The sequence below is a fragment of the Sorghum bicolor genome, chromosome 1, assembly GCF_000003195.3.
Source record: "Sorghum bicolor cultivar BTx623 chromosome 1, Sorghum_bicolor_NCBIv3, whole genome shotgun sequence".
In the NCBI taxonomy this organism is placed as follows: domain Eukaryota; kingdom Viridiplantae; phylum Streptophyta; class Magnoliopsida; order Poales; family Poaceae; genus Sorghum; species Sorghum bicolor.
The window spans coordinates 50,917,848-50,935,901 of NC_012870.2; the positions used below are offsets into that span (position 1 = coordinate 50,917,848).

General features: G+C 41.3%; 1 long non-coding RNA gene across 28 annotated transcripts; it reads right to left on the bottom strand.

Annotated features, from left to right (window-relative positions):
• Positions 488-6,517, bottom strand: LOC110431648. Of its 28 annotated transcripts, none has more exons than XR_002449071.1 (7): positions 6,073-6,517; positions 5,615-5,719; positions 5,247-5,484; positions 4,509-4,654; positions 1,376-4,199; positions 1,232-1,282; positions 488-731 (listed from the first exon to the last, which is right to left on the bottom strand). It is a non-coding gene; the product is annotated as an uncharacterized LOC110431648 (long non-coding RNA). The 28 variants fall into 28 exon arrangements; XR_002449068.1 differs by having other exon boundaries at positions 493-1,282; positions 1,376-1,465; positions 1,652-4,199; XR_002449073.1 differs by having other exon boundaries at positions 493-1,465; positions 1,652-1,731; positions 2,596-4,199; positions 6,073-6,516.

Here is an 18,054-nt window from a genome sequence, read left to right on the forward strand (position 1 = left end):
ATATATATATATATATATATAGGACTGCGCTATTGGGTACCCTGGGTACTGATTATTATTCAGTACCCGAGCCCCAGACCAGGTCGGCGTTTTCCACTGCCTGCGCCCGCGGCAGGACCAAGTTTTTCCAATTTTCTTACGGCTGATTATTTTTCATTTTTCTTTCATTCATTTCTCAATTTTTTTCCAATAGTTTTCTTGGGCTGGATTTTTTTTTCCTTTTTTCTATCTCATGTGGAGCAGTGGTCGGTTTTGTATTAGTCTGATGCCTTTTTTTGCGTTTTTCTTAGGGTTGATTTTTTTTCGTTATACCTATCTCGTGGAGTTATGGTCGGTACATAGCTTGATCGTGTATTATACTTATAAATTTTTGGAAGGTAAATTTTATATTGAGATAGGTGAGACAACGAAAAAAGTCTCCAACAATAAATGAATCATACAAAGCATATTTCAATCTGTAAACCTTTTTTTTCACCAAAAACATATCTTGAGTAAATGAATCATGAAAGATTGAAATACACTTTGTGGTTGAATACACATAGTTTTGTTCCACAAAATCACAGTACAATTTATGGCAACTAAATAACCTTTCATTGAGATCATAAATATTGAGGTTGCAACAACTCACACCAAATTATATTACTTTTTTATCTGAATGAAAGAAAAACAAAACAAAACAAATGCATCCCTCTCTTCTTATGCCCCTCTCTAATGAGGGCCAATTGCTTCACCTGTCAAAAAAAGTGAAACAAAAGAAAACATTACAAAGGAGCTTTCATGCATAGATCTTAATAAGATAGTACGCGAAGGGGACAACATCCACTAATCATTCAGATATGATACAACTATAGGCCCTTCAAGCCAACATAAATAGGAAATAAGTATGCAAAAATAATTCAGTAAGCCAAGAATACATTATAGATGCTCCAAAAATGGTGAAAAATAAACATAGTTACTGAATTAATAATTATATACTAATATAATAAATGGATCCAATGGAAGTCTGGAACCATCGTTAGTGACTTGCAAAAACCCGAATCAAAACAAAAAAAGGCCAAGTATAATTAGGCATCTAGGCGCACACACAGCTCTTGTCTGGACGCCTAGTCCCCTTTGAAACCATGATTATTAGTAGAGAATCCATAAATAATTCCAAATCAATCTTTTATAGCACATGTAATGGAGGATATCAGAATTCCAATAGTTTATTAGAGGTAGGCCATGGGGTGACCTATGTTTGTGGTAATCAATTGAAAGCATCCATCCACATTAGGGTTGTTGCCTGTAAAAAAGGAAAACATAAAATTGGATTGAAAGAGAATTTAGAATGCTAGATGAAGATAATCAAACCAAATAAGCGACAAAAGTTACTCACTAGAACATCCAATTCTGCAGTAGTCCATAGTGGACAAAACAAGTTTTCCTATGAACTCGATCAAGTACTGATTTGTGCTTTCTTAAATAACTGGGAAAACATCAATGGATCAACATTTTTTAATGGGAAAAGGAAATATGAAATCTACCAAAGAAAAGCAACTAAAGCTGGGAGGCACCACCAAATAGCCCATGGAATGGACACTAGGATTCTCTGAACCAGATGTTACTGCATAATTAGAATTTGAACTACAGCCGAATGCATTAAAAGACTAACCCAGCCATGAATGCCGCATTATTTAGGAACACTTCTTTCCTTTAAGGCAATGACGTGTGTGTTCGCCAGGAGAAAATGAACTGCAGCATTGGTAAACGTCCAAAATGAACTGCAGCATTGTTAGTGCATAATTAAAATTTGAAAAAGATCAAACCAGCAACATTGGTACACGTCCAAAATCCTAGAGAACATTAGCGAACTTTCAAATGAAGGAATCTACACAAATGAAGTCAACGAAATTTTATTCTAAAGTACCAAAATCTAAGCTCATCTATATATTGAGCCTAAAAAATTGCAAAAATCATGCACCCAAGGAAAACAAACAAGATAACAGTGAAACACACTTTCCAAACAATCGAAGGGAGAAGCTTGCATAAGTGCTTCCAATTGATTTTTGTCAGGAAGAAGAGCTTCCATAATGGAACAGATTGTGCTACATCAGCCACGAGTGTGAAATGATGATGCATTGCTACCATAGCTACATATGCTCCGCAATCAGAAGCTATTAGACTTGGTTTGCTATAATATATTTATTATGGACTCGAAAGCAATAGTATTAATAGTCAATTATCACTTAATTTGGCCTTTAAATTCAACATAGCTAACTGGACCTTCTCTATGGTTCTTGCTAGGTAAATAAGACAAATAGTGCAAATTCAATTCAAAAGGGAAATTGTTACCGAGGTAGAAATGAAATGGCTCAATTTTCATAAGGAGAAAGTGCCAGTGATCTGCTATGGAAAGTGGGAGCTATTTTCAGAGGTACAATATAGTGCAGTCTTTTTTTTCGAGTGCACTATAGGACTTTGTTTCATTACTAATGCTAGTTTAGTTGTTCAATTCAAAAGGGAAATTATTACCTAGGTACAAATCAAAATAGAGAGCACAAACAACTAAACAAATTATTATAGCAAAGATGTAAGAAGGCAGTAAATGAATGGAACCTCTCTTTTTCCCTGCAGCAAGTACCAGTTCAAATATAAGCCTCTCCTGTTGCCAAGTTCTGCTACATCCTGCGGCTTGCAACAAGAAATGTGTAAAAAATCTCATGAACTCATTCTACAAAAAAGAATAATTTTCCTCAAGCTGGAACATAAACATTACTGGACCAGGGACCTGTCAGACCTGGTATTGTGCATGTAAATGTGATCATTGGAACCATAATTTTTTTCTAAAACTACGAGGGAGAGCAGCGTGTCATTTCATTGAGATCATGTCCAAACAAGCCGAGCAAAGCAAACAAAAGGGAAGACAATCTGGAGGGCCTGGAGGACTGGATGAAGGAGATCAGCACTTTCTAGGCCTACTACGCTAGATCGGTCGCTAGCATAGTGATGAAGGCTCAAGTCGACAAACACAGGAAAGCAGGACATGGCAGAGGATCTGTGCAGAGGAGGTAGGTGGAGCTGGACGTCGCCGCTTCGACGCCACTTGCAAAGGGGGGCAGAGGGCACTGTCACACCACTGAGCAGAGTAGGAACTGCCGTTGCCCACAATGGCAAAAAAGGATGGAACACCCCAAAAAAACCGGCAGGCACGTAGGGGAAAATGAAGTTGGGGTGAATACAAACATGTTATGCTTCATGTAATATAGAGAAAAGAGTTTTGATAGTAAACGAAGCACACAAATTAGTGTGCGGGCACATGGGTCGTTGGCACCGTAAATATTCTTTTTCCAAGTAATGTTCTGCAAAAATTTAAATCATGGAGGCCTCAAGATATGTGTTGGTTTACTCTTATTCATTCATAAACATGGCAAGGTTTTTGCCCAATTATATGCAAAATATAGGATCAATACAAACCCCGAGGCACATAGAGCAACAGTTACACGAAGAACATACCAAAAGATCTATAATAATATCCTCACCTCCGGATGACATGAAGCAAAGTCATCCCGATTAATCTAACGGTTCATTAAATGAGATTTCAAGACTGCAACAAAAATATTCCCATTGAGATACCAATAGAAAGCTTCTCTACCAAAATCAATGGCCAGTGCTGCATATTAGTCTAGATGAAATGATAGATCTTCATGAATCAGGCTTCAACTAAATATAAGACTTCAGATAGCTGACCGCGCATTCAAAACTCAAAAACAGATTTCAAGGAGAAGTAGATCACACATTAGGCTCTAATAATTACCAGCACACTCATAGCAAAGTAGCAATATCTCTATCATTTAGTATTTGTTAAAACCTGAAACTAGGAAACTACATAATAGTTTGTATAAAGCATTCTGACAAAACACATGAAGGACACTCAATATTGCTAAATAAATGTTTCCATGTTTGTACTTTGTGTGAACATTTTACAAACAAAGTTCCTTTAAGTGTTTGCTCTGTCTAATATTGGTTGGACTAGAGTTTGTAATAACAGAGTTTAAACCTGAACATAAACAGGTAGCTTGAACAGAGAAGAACAAACAATGAAACAAAGGGCTTACCAATAAATTGTAGCCTGTAATAAAGCCAACCTGGAGACGCCAATGAATTTCCGCAGCAGGAAGAAGCACCCAACCTCCACAATGACGGGCTCATCAGTGAGTCATCTGAACCGCAAGATACTACTCAGTAGCTGATAGACAGTGGATAACTACTGCCACTATGCCACATGTAATTGACAACACAATTTCAATAGTACTAACAATGATTTTTTATTCAGTAAGAGTATATATAAGCCATAAAACATCTAAATCAAGTGCCTAAACAAATTAGAAATCATGTATAAAATCTATTCAGGTACACATAGTTAAACCAAACTGAATACAAAATTAAATTGCTTATTTTTTCCAAATGGCCGAAGTCCATAATTTGCTGGAGTTGAAGCAAACCAAAATAATGTAGTGGGTCAGACTTACTAGTGACCGCTGGATCCACTGGATCCACTGGAGATGGAAAATCAATGATCAACACCAAACCTGCAGAGAGTGTCCAATAGCCTTGCAGATAGATACCAAGACATATCTAGCTTCACTGGTTGAAAAAGAGTCCTAATTTTAGGCTCCTGTAGTAGATGAAAAAAAAAGAAACTTATCATAATTTTGTGTTTTGACATCGGTCAGACTAATGATACCTACTTCAACTTGCTCTAAACAAAAAAAAAAAAAGCTGCAGCTTCTGCTTTTGTTAGAAGATTAATGATAAAATAACTAATTCTCCTCTAAATTGAATTGTCAACTGTTGCATATAAAAAATAATGCACACAAACAATGTAACAAAAGGTTGGTTTTAATATGAGGCACGACCATAAATCACAGGCAAGTAAAAATGATGTGCCAACATAAAAAGAAGTTGATTTGATTCTACAAACTCTAATGAAACAAAAATACAAACAAAGCCCATAATCAATTTTCTTAACTCAAAAATCCTATGAGCATACAGTTTGCTTCGTGACGTGGAGCAGCTAGCTAGGTAAGTTGAAATTGCCTACGATATCTTCAAAGTGAATATGAAAGGTAAATCCAATTTGGTCAAAAGTAACCTCTGGGCTAGAATTGGAAGATGTGAATTAACTAAGTTAGTTTTAGTCACATAAATTTAGTGGAAAAAACACACGACAATTTTAGTGGAAGAAACCAGAGGCAGAAGAAAACTACCTGCAGGGTTGACGTGGACTATCAGGCATTCGGGTTCTTGCCATGACTATTAGGCACAGCTAGCGTGGGCGGGTTGACGTGGAGCGGGCCAGCATCTAATGATGCCTGGTAGTGCCCAAGCTTTGCCAACACCCAGCACCTGCTGACATGGACCGTGTCCGGCAACGACAAGGCAAGGTGCCACCATCATCTTCATTGAGGAGGATGCAAAGCATGGCGGAATTCAGCCAAAATTTAGCTGTTGCAGAACGTGAACACATAACTAACATTATAAAAAATCACATACACATCACATTCTCATTGATATCCCACATGAACGGATAAGATATGACAAATTTAATCTCTTAAAGAATAAAGATGGTACCTACTATTAAAAAGCAGTCGTTCATAGCAAGCTAGCAGCGCCTTCATAGAATTCGTTAATTCAACATACACCAATAGATTAAGATTCAACTATCCAAGAGCTAATAAATCTGTAAATTAAAGAAAAAAATCAATTACTGTATGATATGTGATAATACATTTACACAGCTATGAAAAGACAGCACTAGTGCATTTCGATAACAGATTGTAACACTCAACCGGTAAATCATGAAATCAGCTGTCATTAGCTATTCTATACCAATATGGAAATTTTCTATTTTGACATTTTCCCCTACACAGAGGAAGACAAAAATTCTCTGATAAATCCAATCTAGTCACTATGTTGCCTATGCGAACCCTAGTTTCGACACACTAGGTCATCAGGAGCCAGAGCTTTCCCATCCCAACAGATTCGGAGCAAAAAGAGAGTAGCAGGGTGGGAGGGGGGATCGAGCTAGCGGACCTGGTACATGGGTTTGGGAAAGCTGAAAAAATCATGGATGATGTCGTTGCTGCAGCAGAAGACGCTGACCGCCGGCGTGGCCGTCTCCAAGTCTCTCAACATGAGGAAGATGGCACGTGGTGACTGGTCGCCCCTGACCGACGCCAGTAACGACGACCCACGGCGCTACGGCGAGCGGCGGCGCGACGCCCTGATGTGGCGCCGAAGGGGTGGGGAGTGGCGCCGGTGGGATGGGAGCGGTGCCAGAGGGGTGGGGTCGTGAGGAGTGGCGGTGGGATGGAGCAGCGCCGACGGGGCCAGAGGCTCGGAGTAGAACGGTGGTGGGGAACCGCCGCTTGTAGGCAGGATAAGCGACGGTGATGGTGGCGAGCTGAGAGCTCGTAACCGGTGTCTTCATAGCTTCTCCCACGATCTAGTCGAGATCTTTTTTTATTTGATTGCCGATCTAATAAATAAATAAATAAACAAAAAAAAGGAAAACTAGGCTGGGTGCATCGGGTTGGCTCGGGTGCTTATTATTATTCAGTACCCAGGTATAATATAGAGAAGATATATATATATATATATATATATATATATATATATATATATATATATATATATATATATAGTAATAGTTCGTCACGTACAATGAGTTTGTAAACCTGTGCAACAAAAAAGGGACATATTTGATTATGCCAACTATTTCTCCTATGGATACACCGCAGGGACGAGCCGGGCAAAAGCACGGCCTGCTGTGGCTAGGCCAGGCATGCCGCACGTTGTGCCACCGGGCCGGGTCGACAAGATGACTAACTCAGGCCTTGTTTAGTCTCTAATTTTTTTTTATTTTGACTACCGTAACACTTTCGTTTTTATTTGATAATTACTGTCTAATGATGAACTAACTAGACTTAAATGATTCATCTCACGATTTACAGGCAAACTGTGTAATTAGTAATTGTTTTCGATTATATTTAATGTCCTATGCACGTGCCGCAAAATTCGATGTGACGGAAACCTTGAAAAGTTTTTTATTTTTAGGGTGAACTAAACAAGCCTTGGGTAGGCTAGAGCTGCAACCGTCGTCAGACAAATACGCCTCAAAATGCTCCTTTATAGAATCTCTATTCAACAATTCATACAACGGATCAATATATTCACATTTCATGCAAGTATATTGTACTAGTACAATTCGCGCGCCCTAGCGCGCGTAGGTAAACATAATACACGTTTTTTACATGAAATTAGGTAAGAAAATTTACAAAGTATAGTAGACAAATATTTATAAATTAAATGTAATATAGGTTTCATACACAAGGAACATATGTTTAATTTTTAGGTTGAAAAAGAACTACGAACAGCATACAAATATATACAAAGATATCTATAGCACAGTGAAAGAGATAAAGAACAGTACATAAGTACTACTGTCTCTAAAAGTTCACCCAAAAAAAAGTGAAAGGAAAATTATGCTTCATGGTGAGCACCGAGGTGGTTGCCGAAGAGACATGGGCTAATGAGTGTGTCAGGCTTCTTCCTACAGAAGTTTAGTGTTAAGTACTGCAAGATGTATTTCGATATATGCTAATTATGATGCAGTTATTGTAACCACAAATTTGCTAAATAGTGTATCTAAAAGAGAATATTTAATGTCATAGTAAGAATGAACGAATTTAGGAATTGTTCTACGAAGGAGACATCTCCTTTGGCAGTTCCATGGAAGCAAGAAAACGCCTAGATATATACTCCTTTAGCAGTAGACTCTAATCAAGTTTTGTGAAGGCAACTTTTTCATCATATTGATGTAAGAATTTTTTCATCCAGAATGACTCTATGCAGTGTAGATACTTTTGTCAATATAGATATAGCAATGTCTGAGAAAAAACATGGACATATAGAGAAGATGCAGTTGAAGCAAAACGAGGAATTGACCAAGATTGTAGCATCATTTATAAAATGAGGAATTGACCTTAATATTCAGAAGTTGCAATGAGGCATATTCTTTGCCGTGCTGCTTGCTAAAAATTGTGAAAAGGTCCCCCATCTACACGCACATGTAAATGTATAGTGCACAAGATTAATGACTCAGAAAAACAAACATGGAAATTAGATTACGACACTATGATGGCTCCATGTTCTCAGATAGTGGCGATGCTGTCATCGATAGAGACATAACGGCTGACAAAAGGTCCTGAAGAGAAGCCATGGAACTATTTCAGCAGGTCCAGAATTCTTAATTATATAGCCTGCAGTTCAAGTTCAGGCTAAAACCAAATTTGGGCAGTACAGATCGAGGTGGTCCATCCCTCCTGCACTTGTGTTTTGCCGCTCTCCTATTCTTCTCAGATGGACAAGCACTTTTCCTCTGCTTCAAAGACACCTCTTCTCACGGCATGGCTCCATCCTTGTATAAGTCTGCGAAACTGCAGAGTTATCAAATTTAAGTGGCAAGGCATGAAATTAAAGGAAACTGTAATGTAATAGATATTCAGAGCCCATCACATGGCCTGGAACTATGAAGTACCAACAGATCAGATGCCCAACATTATCTAAGTCCTCTATATAATTTACATTCCCTTGTTGCTAGATGTTACAAGGCGTCCTATCTCATGTTATTTTCTTTGTCCTTATTTTATGAAGGCAAAAATTTTGTAATGAGGAAGTGGCCTTAAATGCTGATTCTGCAAGTGTACAGTAGGAAACACAAGAGTTATAGAACCAACACATGAACAGGGGTAACATACAAGAGAAGAAATGGAGGAAAACCAAATCTATGGTTAACACCTTGTAGCAGTAAGAACCTTGCAAAGAAGCATTATTCATAAATGCGTTGTAATAATAGGATAAAAAGCAATCAGATGCATACCCAATGATAGACGTGTTAGTAAAAAATGTAAGGACCAGATTAAATATGCCCCAGTGCAATTTAACCTCAATTACTAAACTTGGAAATTGCTAAATCTGCAAACGGGGGGTTTGTGGCATTTTTTTAGGATAAAATTCTTCACAGCGATTCAAAACATAAGAACCACATTAAATATACCACAGTTCAACTTAACTTGGGCCACTGATTTGGGAAACGACGTAATTTGCAAACGGGGGTTTTCGTGGCATTTCTTTAGGATGAAATTCAGCACTGCAACTCCAAACATATCGGTACTGTGGGAGTGCGCTAATGTTAATACTGTATTTTAGAACTGAAATACACATGCCATGTATATGGCATCTACCTGATGCTACGGCCCATGTGTGCTCTATGATGTTACTCAGACGTTAAGGGACATGAGTGGCCAGACCAAGCTTCCTTTTAAAAAAAATTGGTTCAACATTAGAGTAGCGATTTTAAAATGCCTATGGAAATTAAATTCGAAAAAGGCATGAAACGTTACCAGGTATTGTGTGAATTTTGATAACACATTTACAGCAAAATCTATATTGGAAGGACAAAGGCCATGTGTGTCAAACCATTTTATCATTTTATCGAAAATAAATTTTTTAGTGTACGACAACAAAACTTACTGGTTAACTTGGCATCATGAAAGTGATATGTATGACAACAAATTTCTTGTTTGCATGTTTTGTATGTACAGAGCCAAGTGACAAATAATTGCGTCATTGCATTGAATGTGTTACCTTGAAGGTCGACAATGGCATGGCTAGCTATCTCCTGCCAATTTGGGAATTTCTCAAAAAGATATTGTATTAGCATCCCAAACTGCATGATAAGAAGTATGATTTAGTTAGTATAGCAGTTAAAAGTGTCAATCTTTGAGGCCACATGCACGAAACCAAGGTACAAAATTTTGAGCCAGACACAATGTAAGCATAATTTTACTTCTGATAAAATGGAAATGTGTTCATAAGAAAGCGGGTTATAAAAAGAATGTGCAGAACATAATGGGGAATGCACTGACATGAATTGGCACATGGTTAGAAAGTTGCCAGAGCTTCTTAGAGGCCTCAGTAATGTGTCGATCATCATTTGTTCATGAATCTGGAGCTTAAGGGCATGCTAACAAATGGGCCACTCTCCAAAAATTGCATAATACCGGTAAACAGGACATGCCCACTACCTCACAGGTGAACGAACATTAGATCATATCCTTAAGCAATAGATACAGAATTTTGATCATAGGTATATAATGGGCATGCGTTTGAGGTAACAAATTGTGGTGTGTGTTTGGAGAAGGAATTTTTAAGAAGAAAACATTAGAACATAAGCAGACACAGGCGGGAGCTGTGCAAGTAGCCCATCAATGTTCTGCCGCATGAGTAGGTTCCTGAAATCCAAAACAAGGTAGGCAGGGCTGAGAAACTGATAAAAAAATCAACGATGCAAACTCATACCTCTCTAATCAAAACTCTAAAAGGAAATCTACGTACGCTGGCAGTCTGACATCAGTTTTATTGACAAGACCCATGAAAGTACAAGCTGTGAAATTATATAATTCCAAGTATTTCTACCATGAAGATTTCTAAAACCAGCTGAGAAAACAAAAAAGATTGAATACCCTATCTATCCATGGAATGGGCTCTGGTTGGCACCCTACCTTGTCTCTGCTGCAGCAGACCTGCAATGCTTGTTTCTGCTTCAATCCAGGTTGTGGAAGATCAAATCATTTGACAGAAATAACAAAGTGCATGAACAATGGCATGCAATAACTCTTTACCTTCATCGATAATTCATTAAAGAAAATGTATGACAATATGGCAATAAAATATATTACTATAATTAATTTATTTCATTAATATATAGTATCCTATAACACAGGTTCCATTTCCCCTGGTGTGGAAAAGGTATTTAATCTCTCAAACACCAACAATGTGAGCTGTTTAAAAAATCTATGACTGAAACATTACCTGTGAGTCTGTGACCAACAAGCTAGCTAAAAGGGACATGACATGATAAAGAGCATACATATAAATGCATTTGGTGACACAAATCTGTCATGGAGCCAAGGAAACCATGTAATCTCATAAAAAAGTGTATCATAATAAAGGATCACCTAGTGTATAAAAGTTATCAAATATCTCACACAAGGTGAGGTGATTTGAAAATGTAGAGTCATACATTTTTATTAGTAACAATAAATAGCAGAGACAAGCTAATTAGAAGGGACATGTAGTGGTAAAGAACGTACATATAAATGCATTTGTTGACACAAAAAAAAATATCAAACCAGATCAAACCCTGATGTAACCAAATGAAGGCATGGAGCTAGAGAGGGGACAATGTGGGATTGGTTGGGGCCTGCACGCGGCTGAGGCTGAGGGCAGGCACCGTCGTGGCCCGCCAGGCGTTGGCATCGCCGAGAAGGGGAGCGGGCACCGCCGGTGCTACGACGATGGCTACAACCACCGTCTGATGTAACCGGATGAAGGCATGGAGCTAGAGAGGGAAGAAGGTGAGATTGATTGGGGCTTGCACACGGCTGAGGCTGAGGAAGGCACCATCGTGTCCTGCCGGGCATTGGCATCGCCGAGGAGGCCGGAGGGGGTGGCCACGCCGAGGGCCGGTCGCCACTGGTACTACGGCGACGGCTACAGCCACCGTCGGGGCCCAGCCGCATCGGTGTGCGACCACCGTGGTCCATGGGTGTTCGGCAGCTGCAGCACCACATCGAAAGAGAGAGGGAGAGGGAGAGAGAGACAGAGAGCCACGCACGGCAGGGGGGAGACGGAGGGGGCAGCGACCTCGACGGCTCGACCGTGCCGATGCGCCGTCACCCCGGAGGACGGCCACCGCGGGGCAGAGAGAGAAACACAGGGGAAGACTGGAAGAGGGTGTGCGCAGCTGCTGCGTCGGATCTAGAGATAGGGAGAGATTTCTGGAAAGTGCAGGCGAGCATCTGGAAAGTGCAAGCGAGCAGCCGGTAGGCGGAGGGAGCAGCGAAGTGGCAGGTAGATATTTTTTGCCATGGCGTGAGAAGGATGTGGCTGGTATTTTGAGAGCGACGTGGAGAAACAAGGGCCAAGCAAACGTTCTGTGCAAAGCTGGACCAATCCAGAGAGCCGTAGGTGACGTGGCGCTGAAGTGGTCCAATGAGAAGATTTGGGGCGACGTGTACTCCCTATCTGTGCGGCAGCAAACATAGATTTGTAGAGGTAATACGACAAAAACGCAACGAAATTGGGATGATAGGGTTCAGGTGAGGGTTTGGAGTTCACTAGAACATTAGGCACCCTTTGGGCGCCCTATCTTGACTGGATTAACATAGATACTAAAGTATTTAACCAAATTTATAAAAAATAATTTTCTATTTTCATAAAAAACAAAATTAAGAAAATTACGTGTAACATAGTAAGGGGCCATTTAGATCCCTTTATTTTAGAGGAATTAAAATCTAATTAATGGGTCAGGCTATTTTGCTTGGAATTTGACAATCTACAATTTTTTAGGCTCACAAATAAACATATCTCAAATTCATAGGGTGGAGATAGAAATAAATTCTATATATCACCAGCTATATTTATATCCTTCAACCTATAGCACACTCTTTAACTCATTTCCCTGCAACAGAAGTGTAATATAAAAAGTATGACCCTTATATGGCTAACAATAATATGCAAATATATTTCATATACAACTATATTAGCTTAATTAATCTATAACTAAATTATAATTATTAGAATGAATTTAATTCCAAGGATCCAAATGGGCCCTAATATTCTTGCACAATAAAAGAATTAAACCATCAATGTCATCGGATATATTTGAAAACTCTTACATCAGACAGCACTATAAAGGGTCATTGTACAATCTCAATGATCATTTTGGGGCGAGAACCATAATATACTTCGAAAGAGTTTGTCTTGAACTTGGTCGAAAACAAAACTCGTAGAATCTCTAATTAACGTGCAGTTAACATCAATTTATACTCCTAAACCCCTCAACGGCGGCTGTGCAGAGGAGTCACTTAACTGCAACACCAAGTCTTTACTGCATCTTTGTGTTCCTGCTTCACAACTCAGCAAGACCACAAAACAAAGTATTGATGCAAAATTTGATCTGCAAACACAAAGGGCTAATACCCGATTCAAACGTTAATGCGTGCCAGCTCAAAATGGCAATGGGTACCCGAAACCCGAGTACCCGACGGGTTTTACCCGATAAGAACGCGGGTATGGAATGAATTTTGTACCCGCGGGTACGTTGTTGGGTGAAATCCTTTACCCATCGGGTATGGCGGGTACGGGTGTGGAATAGTAGTACCCATACCCGCGTATCCGTGGGTAAGAAATACCCGCAAAATGAGTAAGCAACCTACGCAATTTAGCCCATATAGCCCATGAACTGATTGGCTGAACGTGGGAAGTATTGAGCGTCTGGTGTGCTACTAGTGCTACTATTAATTTGCTGGAAGTTGTTATGTTTAATTTCCTATAAGTTGCGATATTTAACTTGCTGAAAGTTGTTATATTTCTATTGAACTCGGGTATATTTTCGGGTATGGAATACCCGTCGGGTAAGAATTACCCGTCGGGTGCGGGTACGGAATGAATTTCTTACCCGTCTGCTTTCGCGGGTAACCCGATGGAATAGATTTTGACTTGGCGGGTGCGGGTACGGGTGGCAAGTACCCATCGGGTACGTACCCGATGCCATTCCTAGTGCCAGCCGATTTGACCTCACTATCGGCAAAGGTGATAACTCGAACACTTTGGTCCCGACAACAGCGATGTGCCTGGATGTCACGGCCAAGAGGTGCTCACACGGAACTTCAGAATGCGCCGAGCTTAAGTCGACGAATTCCTAAGAACTCGTAGTAAAAAGGAAAATATGACGAAGTCGTCGAAAAAGTAGATGCTGGAATATGAGTAAAAACTTGTATTTTATTTATTGATCCTTTATTACAAGACCCTAGGGTCTACATTTATACCCTGCTCAAAGAGCTACAATCAGACACGACTTGGACTCGAATTCCAAATTAAACAGAATCCGTATACAAAACGAATTTAAATAACTAAGGAAAACATAAAACTATCCCCTTGTAACCGGCCGGGACACCGCCACAGATCAATCGGCAATCTCCACGCTTTCCTTCCGAGTCATCGGCAGACCTCCTGTTATTGCCATCGGCAAACACTAATACTGATCATCGGCACGAACACGTCACCACCTCTGAACTTAGTCATATTCGGTTGTCCCTTCATCGGCAACTTCCCTGCAGACTAGTTACCGTTGCTCCATCTGCCGATCCATATTTTACTGATCCCCGGGTACATGTCCAAAAAACGGTGTCAACACATGCCCCCCAATTTCGGAGTATAAAATCATTAATGCTCCGAAATTCTCTGCATTAATGATGCCTTTCCGCAATTAATTCTCCCAATCTGGTAACCGTTCATCAAATCCGAACAACCTCGGCCCGATTCTCTCGCACATTCCTCGAATTCCTCAACCTCCCGAACCGAATCTCTCCACTTTATGCGCCCATCGGCAATATTACCGTTAGAGAGAGCTACCGATGGACCGACCAGGAGATCTTGTACAGTGAAATATCTCCAAAATCATGACCGCTTGCTGTCAAATCACCTGCGCAATCCCTTGATTACCGTGCAAACAGTTAGCATATCCACCTGAGCACCCTCGGATTTCATGGATGCGGAAAAGAGATAAGTCAGATCTGCCCCGGCCCGTTTTGTCCTATAAATACTCCCTTCTCGGGTACTCCTTCTCCATCTTGTCATTCTGCAACCCAAAATCCACTTTCACGGCGGCGGCACCACCCGAGGACTCCAAGAACTTCAACGAAGGCCTTCTTCACCAATCTCCCAAGTCTTCGATCTTCTCCCTTGCGAGAAAATGGCCATCAACTTCAACGTCCCCGAGGTCAGTTCACTATCCTTCTTTTCCGCACTTCTACTATATTCCTGTTCATCCGCAATTCTTTTACTGAATACTTTTTTCCTTTCTTTTGTCCTTTCTTTTATCCTCAAAACTTTTAGGATTTGGCCGATAAGATCGTAATCCCTACCGATCAACCTCAACTCCAATGTCTTGGCTCGCCAGAAAACCCAGATCCCACCGATCTGATAAACGCAGAGACAAACAGAGTTCCTTTTAGAGCCGAAAACTTCTCCCTAGATCTCTGGAAAGATGCCTTCCGTTCCTGGCCTAGCCCTACCAAGGGATGGAAGGATTGGTTCTGGAGAGTCAGCCACTCAAATGAGGTTCAATGGGGCGAGCGAAAATTGGACCAGTGCATTAGGTTGTCTCTTGCCGATATGGAGAGGAATGAGTCACTGCTGATCGCTGCTTTATACTTTTGGTCAGACACACTTAACGCTTTTGTGTTTGGCCATGGTCCTGCTTCTCCCACACTTGCCGATGTACTTATGCTCACCGTCTTAGATATATCCACTGCCGATAACAGCCACCTATTTGGCACCAAACCTAGTGCTAAGGTGGAAACTTGCGCTATCGGCGGCTGGTCTGGGTACATTAAAAAATATCGAAGAACTGGGCCTGTTAATGCAGAGGAACAGACCACTTTCCTGAACATGTGGCTGGATAAGTTTGTATTCTGCGGCCGATCGGCACAACCAACTTCTGTTTATTTATCGGCAGTAGAAAGATTAGCCGATGGCGGCCGATTTCCTCTTGGCCGATACCTGCTCGGCTCGGTTTATCACCTCCTCCACCAAGTAGCTAGGAAACTCCTGCTCGGCCAACCCATCAACAACTTAGGGGGTCCTTGGTGGTTTATCAACATGTGGCTTAACCTCCACATGCACAAGCGCCTTGAATTCGACCTCCTTGCACAACGCTTCCCCAGGGACATAGCCGAGGATTATGAACTGGATAAAGAAGAATCAGCAACTCGCTCCCCTCTGAACTTTGGTGAGGCTGCCATAGGTTTACCTGGCACAGGTGGTAATGAAGACCAAGTCAGCCGATTCTTCCAAACTCTGTATGAGGGTCTGACCAGAGAACAGCGGGCATGGATGCCTTATGAAGATCCAGACACCAGATTCCCCCTGACTTTCCACCCCTTCAACGATGCCCTCAACAAGGACCGTGACGTGATGATGGCAATTATCACCCCAAGAGCCATACCGGTGAACTTCTTTGGCAGTGGGAAAGCTTCTAATCTGACTTATGAATTTTATAACCCATCGACACTAGCTCGTCAACTGGCTTTCGGCCAACTGCCGATTGCACTTTGCTACGCCGATGTGATAAAGCCAAGGGAGACTATCACCAACAATCTTGAGTGGATCAGGATAGCCCAACTCCCGTCAAATGCCGATACAGATGTCGATCTATCAGCTTGGATCCCAGCTCTCTTCATTACTCAAGCATACAAGCAGTGGTGGGAAGAATGGAAAGAGCATCTTTTCTGCAGATCGGCCCTCACATACCACGGCATGATCGACCCCAAATACAAAGTCCCTGATAATACTGTAAGTACTTCAAAACCGATGTTTCAATCCTTCCACTTTTATTTTCCATCGGTAACTTACTTTCTTTGTTGTATACAGGTCGATGATACGCCACCATTAGTCAGCAGGAGTGGCAGGCCGATTGAACTCCTTCCATCGGGCCCGATTTCTTTGATCGGCAACAACGCTCCAACTTTGGCTGCCATAATGCATCGGGGTGTGCGTCTTAAGAAAGTCACCACCAAGCGGACGAAAACATCCCCGTCGGTAGCTGCTACTACTTTGGCATAGGCCTTCAAGGTAAATTCTCAAATTCTTTAACTTATGCCGATTCCATTCTTATACTTACACAATTTTTCAGGACACATCGGCTAGCATGGGAACCTCATCGGTAACTTTATTATTTTAATTAGAACCTCATCAATACCCTGTTACACTTGTACTCACAAAACTTTCATTATTGTATCAGCACACTGGCCAATCGGCAAAGACCAGAAGTACGACTGCCGTGCCCCCCAGTCCAGCCAACCAAAGAGAAAAGGTTCCAAGAGCACCAGAACACAAGCTAAGCGTTAGAGAACAGCAACGCCTCCCCCTCCTCCAAGGTCACCGATCCCGGTGGAATCGTCTCCCTCTTCTCCAGAAACTCAAATACAACAAGCACCGTCTCCTCTTCAGCCACAAGAAGAACCCCAAACAGAAGAACTCCAGCCAGAAGATCCTCAGCCAGAAGCATCGGCTGATGTACACGAGCAGACCGCCGATCCAACAAGCTTGATCATAGCATCGGTAGTCTCCTCGATTCAGACAAATACTGCACCCCCTCAAGGTAACATACTTTCTATTTATTGCCGATGAGCCCACTTTTCCATTTTATAACCACCTCTGTTAATCTTTCTGCTGACACAGTCTCATCGGCAATTCCAGCCGATCAGCCTGTGGCCCCATCGGCCTCAACTAGTCAGAGGCGAGAGATAGCTCTGAAACAAGTAAGTTACCTGATCTATATTTTTATCATTACCAGTACTTGATAATAAAATAACTTATCTTATCTTCCTTTTCAGGAACAGGATTCTCCCGACAGCTTGTTTTCCTTCGCCATCGAAATCTCTGAGGATGAAGGCGAGGAAGCAAGTTCTTCTCGATCGGTTGGAATCTCATCGGCAGAGATTAGAGCAAAGTTGGAAGATTTGTCAGCCCTCCTTCATCAAGACACGGCTCAATTGGTTGATGACTCCGATCCGGCCAAGGCCCTGTTCAAGACTCTCAGAGGCCAAATTCCTGCCGATGCCGAAGAGATCCTCTTCAAGGCTGCCCACTTAGAGAGTCGACAGCTTCAGTATCAAAAGGCTGTTCAGCGCCTTGCCGATAGAGCTACTCACGCCCAGCTTTCAGAGGAAATGATGAAAGTAAAGCTCCTTGCCAATGAAAAGCATAAGAGCATCGGCATTCTGAAATCTTCAGGAGACGTGCTGAAGCAAAAGATCTCTGATCTATCAGCAAAGAGAGAAGCCCTGTTGGCAGAACTCCAACAGGTGGAAGAAGCTCTGTCCCAAGCTCAACAGGAAGAAAGCCAGCTGCCTGAAGCAATCAAGACCCTTGAATAGGAGCGAC